We start from the raw sequence: 6579 nt of genomic DNA on the forward strand, positions 1-6579 counted from the left end.
CAACATGTACAACCAGAGAACTGAAAAGTTGTGCTCCGTTTGTACAATGAAACAAAATGCATTCTGCTGTCATGTAAACAAATTGGAAAATTTTTTTAAATAAAAAAAATGTGTTGTTTTTTTTTTGAATTTTTAATATTTATTTTTTAGTTCTCGGCAGACACAACATCTTTGTTGGTATGTGGTGCTGAGGATCGAACCCGGGCCGCACGCATGCCAGACGAGCGCGCTACCGCCTGAGCCATATTCCCAGACCAAAATGTGTTTTTTTTAAAAAACAAATTTTTAATCTGGTTGGTGATGACACAAGTGTTCATTACCTTTCTTTTGGACCTTTTGGGGCTTCATAATGAAATACTTTTTAAGTAAGAAGGAAAAGTAGATCCTTGCTCAGTGCTCTGTGTCCCCAGGCCTGGAATGGGCTGTCTACAGGAAAGGCCAGAAGCTCTCTGGGGACCTGAATCCTTTACTTTTTAGAGTGCCAGCCCTATATGTCCTCTGTACCACCCTTGTGGCTGCCCAATAAGGGGCTAAATCTCCTGCTCTTTTTCCACCAGCCCCTGCACTACTGGGATCTATAGGGGAAGCAGGTAGAGAAACAGGCTCACAGCTGAGAAGGTGACTAAGCTCACACAATCAGACAGGCCTCTACCCACATACCCACCTTCTTTTTGATGGCCCACAGGGAGAGATGCCCAGTGAAATGTGCATTTCAGTTCACTAATGAATAAAATATTTTAGTTGTATGACTATGTCCCAAATATTACATGAGATATACTAAAAATTATTCAATCTATAATTTAAACAGTATCTTGGGGGTTTTGTTGTTATTATATATTTGTTTAGAGGGAGGTTTGGTCTGAATGTGGCAACCCTATCACAGAAAACTGAAACATGGGCTATAATGAGGATAAGCTCTCTCCAGGAGAGAGCTTGTTGGGGGGACCACCCCTTAGCAGCAAAACCAGGGCCTAGAACTTTCTACTCTCACTTTAGCTTAAGCTCTTGAGCCCCAGAGGCCACCAGAAGTAACATGTGCTGCCCTATGATCACATGCATAGATCATCACCACTGTCCCTAGGGGCCGAAGATAGAACAGCCCACCTGGGTAGGAGCCCATACACTACTCCCTGGAAAAGTTATCCAAGGCATCCACAAACTTCTCCTGGAGAAAGGGCCCCTTAGGCCAACCCACCAGGTGGCACCAATCTCTGAGTCCTTTGTTCATCATTTAGAAATTGGTCCTCACTGGAAAGAACATGAAAAGCATTTGCAAAGAAAGACACTGTACTACAAGAGGGAATCTGGTCTCCCTCATGACATCCTTGTTTACTTTGCAAGGTAGACAGGGCATTGGGCAAGGGTGAGGGAGAGTGTAGGAGGGCAGTGATGTCAAAGGACAAAGGTGCAAGCTCTCTGACTTCTCATTTTTCTAAACATTTGGGCAAATGTAAAGCCACATGTGCAAGGGTATTCACAGCTGCTTGATCAGAAACAGGAGCAAATCAGAAACAACCTCAGTGATTATCAGCAAGGAACCATTACATAAATCAAGACCCATTCATAGAAAGAGTCATCTGCAGATGTTTAAAAAACAAAACAACAACAACAACTACACAAAACAAGGTGTAGCTAAAAACACATCATGATCTATTTGTGTGGAAAAAAAGTTCTAGAACAATATGTCCATCAATTACCCCTCCATATTCTTTATATATGTATGTAAAAACATGAAGACCCAGAAGAAAGTAAGTGGAGAGCAGTACAGGTGAAGTATCCCTTTATTCCTTATCTAAAATGCTTGAAACCAGAAGTATTTTGAATTGCAGATTTTTTTAATTACAGAATATTTGCCTTTATATAATGAGATATCCTGGGAATGGAACCCAAGTCTAAACATGAAATTCATTTCTACCCATAGCTTGAAGGTAATTTTATACAATATTTTTAGTGTCCTTGTGTTTTGGCTGTGACCCATCACATGAGGTCAGGTGTGGAATTTTCCACTTGTGGCATCATGTGGGCACTCCAAAAGTTTCAGATTTGGGAGCATTTTGGATTGCAGATTTTTGGATTAGAAATGTTCAACCTGAATTCTACATTTCAGCAATGGTATCCTCTGCATATCTGGGGGAGAGTATATATGGGAATATTTTTTCCAAATTATGCATTTTTTAAACTGTTGCATTCTTTAAAGGGGCCCATATTACTTTTTAATCTGAAAAAGATAATACATTGCACTCAGCTATTAAATAATTTAAATAATGAATTACAAAACTTGCAAGGTGGGGTAAAACCTGTCAGGAGGGGTTCTAGGAGGGAGACATACCAACATTAGGCCCAACCCCTCAGGCCTATTTCAATCCAATGCTGTGATTTCAGACAAGCCAGGGACCTCCTTAGATTCTGTTTCTCATGTGTAAGGTGGGAGTCACTCTAGCTGGGCCCATGGAAGCCTCCCTGAGATGGGTCAGGCAAGCTGAATCTCTCCTAAACCCCTCCCTGAAGGCCTGCTGCCATCCCTGGACAAGGAGTGACCACTGGGCTGCTCACAAACCTGCCCCAAGCCTCAAGTGTCCCTATCAGCCTCCTGCTCCTCAGGGCTACAACAGAAAGCAGGGCTAATTCAGGCTGGAGTCTTACACTGGCTCAGAACCCTGAGTGGAGCCCTGAGCCTCAGTTTCTATGGCTTTAAAATGTGGAGGGATTAGGATTCTGTGGCTCACCCTGACTATATTCTGAGGGCCCACCCCTGCCTCAGCAGCCCCACTCACCAGGGTACTTTCCGGAACTCTGGGAAACTGCAATGGTGGAGGTCTAGGCAGGAGGCCAGGCAGCAGGGGGCAGACCAGCCTTCTTGAACTGCCAATCAGGTTCCACTTGGCCCCACCCACCTCATCACTGGTTCACTCATTTCTACATTCTCCCATTTTGACTTCCTTATACCTCACCAGGGCTTTGCCCAGCCTGGCCCCTGCTGGCTGCTGCATCCTTGGCCATTTCACACTCTGATTACAATTTTGAGCCCCTGTGAGGAGCCAGGCCTGGGGCAGGGGCTTTTTCAGAGCATTTAACTGTCTCTACTCAGCTGCCAATCAATGGATGTTAATTTACCCACTGTCAGTCCCATTTTGCAGATGGGGAAACTGAGGCTACAGGAGGTGACCCAACTTGCCCAGGGTCACTCATAAAGGCAGAGGTATGGAAGGAATTTGAGTCCAGGTCTGTGGACCAGTAGCACACATCTTCCTTCTCTGTCCCTGACAATCCTGCCTGGAGCACCCTAAACCCATAGGAGGGAAAGAGGGAAGGAAAGAAGGAGGGAAGGAAGGAAGAAGGAAGCATTTCCATGAAAGCAATTCCACCACAGGCCAAGGCATGGGGGAAGTTCTGTCCCAGGAATACAGCAGGAACTGGTCTTTGTGGGTTGAGCCAGCATCCAGAATGAACAGAGAGGGGAAAGGGGCCCTCATGGCTAGTGTTTCTATGTTGGCCACCTGAGTGTCCAATACTAGTCATTCTCTTTCTGCCTGGCCTCTGTGAATTTGGGCACAAAGCTCACTGTTTCTGAGACTTAGTCTCCTCATGTGTACAGTGACCACACAACAGCAAGATCAGGGCAGACAGGATTCTTTGTGATCATAGGCAGAGCCTCCGGGTAAACTAAGGCCCAGAGGGGTGCTGGCTGGCAGCCAGGAGCCTGGCTTGAGGGAGAACAGTCCTGAGGCTGTGAGATTCTAATGAGAGAATGCATGTACTCAGGAGGCGGTGGACACATATTAATTATTAATAGTGATGATAATTAACCATTATCATTATTTACCAGGATGCAGTCTTGATTCACATGCCTGGATGTTCAGAAGGAAAGATCCTCTCTGTGCTCAGCTTCAGGCGAGCCTTACAGCAGTGACTCATTCCTGAGCTTCCTGGGCTTGGCACCTGGTGAATGTTTGATGAATGACCCCCCATAACCCTCAGGGTCACATAGCCCTATCCCGGAGTGTATATGAGACCATGGTCCAGGCAGCCAACGCCTCATTGAGAGCCACATAGGAAACAGCCCATGTGTGAGACAGACAAACAGGTCAGAGCCATGCATATAGGCCACATGTATGTAAATATCCCAAGAGTGAAAGCTAAACATGGAAGTCATACTAGTGAGGGTCATGTGTGCACAAGAGCACATGTGAAAATTAGGTACATGGGAGCCACACACAAGAGTTCTCTGGAGACAGCAACTCTAGGGCTAGGTTCTGGTTTTAAATCCCATCTGTTATTTCCTTACTGTATGCTCCAGGAAAGGCTGTGTCCCTCTCTGGGCCTCAAATTTTCCTCCTACATGATAGTACCAACTTTCCTTCCATCCCTGGGTGCTGTGCAGATCCTCTGCATTCCACAGCACAGAGCAGACGCAGAGCAAACACTTGCTGTGTGTGGCCTGCCGCCATTGTTATCATTATTATTACCCTCCCAGGTCCCACTCCTGGCCCCATCTCCAAAGGCCCCAGGTTCAAGGACAATCTCAGTGCAGCTTAAGTTTCATGATCTCTAAGCCAGAAGACAGAGAGGCAGGGAAGTCAAGTTTCTAAGAGGGCAGGGGCACCCTCAAGGTCACATAGCACAGTAGCAGCAGAAATAGAACCAGTACCTGGGTCTTCCACCTCCACTGTCCATAGTGGTCACAGACTCAGGGACACAGGACACAATCCCCTAGCCAGTCTCCATTTCAATCTATCCTTGCCTTTGTGGATTGATTACCCCACTCACACTGGCCTCCATCAGTGCAGGTGACTGGCAGCAGGCCAGGCCCAGGCGTCCTCCCATTCAGCTAGGACGGTTCAGCTAAGACCCCTCAGGAAATAAAGAAAAAATAGGACTTATCCCCACATCTAACACACAGGGAAACCAAACTCAGGAAGGTAAACCTGGCCTAGAGCATCACCACCAAGAGGACCCTGGTGTGAGTGCAGAGGGGATCTACTCACCTCTGTGACTGGCTATCCTTTCCTCTCCCAGCCTGAGCTACATCTGACTCCTGGGCTGCCTCTGCAGTCACTGGGAGAAAAGAATGCTCCAATGACACCCAGTAGCAGCCTGGCTGGCTCCCTCCTGCTCCAGTGGGTGTGAATATTTATGAGTTCTCTCCCTGGGGACAGCAAGTGGCATATCCCAGTACCCTGCAGGTGGTTCCCTGGCCCTCTGCCCCTCACACCCTGCTGAACAGCCTGGGCGGTCCCACGCCTCTCCCTGGACCTGACAACCGGGCAGCTTTTATCTAAGGGCTCAGCAGAGTTCCAGATGTCCTTGGGCCAAGGACACAGCAACTGCAGAGCCCTGCAGAAAGCACAGGACAGGCTTGAAGGCTTGAAGGGAGGAAAAGGAGGCGGGAGGCTAATGATCCACACTGCACCTCATTTAAGTCTCACAGCTGCCCCAAGCACCAAGCACCTCCATCAGCCACTCCTCAGGTGAAGAAACCAAGTCTCAGAGAGCTGAAGATCACACAGCAGACAACAAAGAGTCCAAACAAAGATTTGCCAAGATCCAGGACTTAAAGGGGCTGACACATACCTAGGGACCAAGGTTAATTCCAAATCTGCAGGATCCCTGAGGAGTGAGCAACTAACTGGGCATGGAAGACTTCCAGGAGTCAGTGTCTGACCAGGACTGCGAGGATGAATCTGGAGAGATCTTATTCTCTGAGCTCTAGCTTCTTCATCAGAGAGGATACAGAATCCATTCTGGACAGCTCCTGGCCTGTTGTGGGTGAGGGCTGGGGACACATATACACCCTAGACCAGCTTTGTAGGATTTGGGCTGACTGCAGAAGCTGATTCTTCCTGGGGCTTCAGCAGGTCTAAGAGACAATTCTAGGGACACTGGCTATAAAGGCCAGGGACTCTTGAGCTCAGCCCCACACTGAAATCTTAGGCTCAGGTCTGTCTTGGCTTTGTCTCTAGACAAAGTGACCCCTTGTGCCTAGAAGGCTTCTTTATCTCCCCTTCAGCACTGATGCCCAGTGCCCCATCATGGCCCAGGCAGCAGGCTCTAGAGACCCAGGGATCACTATCAGTTAATAATCATAATTTTGTGACAGTTTTTCATCCCCACTGAGCATTCTCATATGTTAAGCAACTGCAAGTTCCTCCCAGGGAGCAGCAGGCATCTACCACTTGCTGTGAGCCCCTGTTTTCTGAAAACCCCATCCAACCTGAGAAGCCCCAAGTACCCACAAAATACCAGAGCTAAAACTGCCACAGGCCAGGCTGAGAGTTACAATCTCTCCAAGTGCTGGAATCAGGTTTGGGACATGCTTTGGAATTGTTTTATTTTTTTCTAATGCCCATTGGAAATTAGAATGAGCTGGTTTGAAGACAGTTTTATGGGGGTGAAGCAGAGCAGAGTTGGCATTGAACAGCAGTGATACAACTTAAGAATGTGGACTCTGAACCAAACAGTATCCATTCCTGTGTTTGGGACTTCCCATGCATCATGCCACTCTCAGATTGCTGGCTAAAGACCTTGGCTGTCATCCCCACTCTATGGGGCAGTGGTGAAGGAGTGGCACTCAGGCTCTCC

Source organism: Urocitellus parryii, chromosome 3, assembly GCF_045843805.1.
Source record: "Urocitellus parryii isolate mUroPar1 chromosome 3, mUroPar1.hap1, whole genome shotgun sequence".
Taxonomy (NCBI): Eukaryota; Metazoa; Chordata; class Mammalia; order Rodentia; family Sciuridae; genus Urocitellus; species Urocitellus parryii.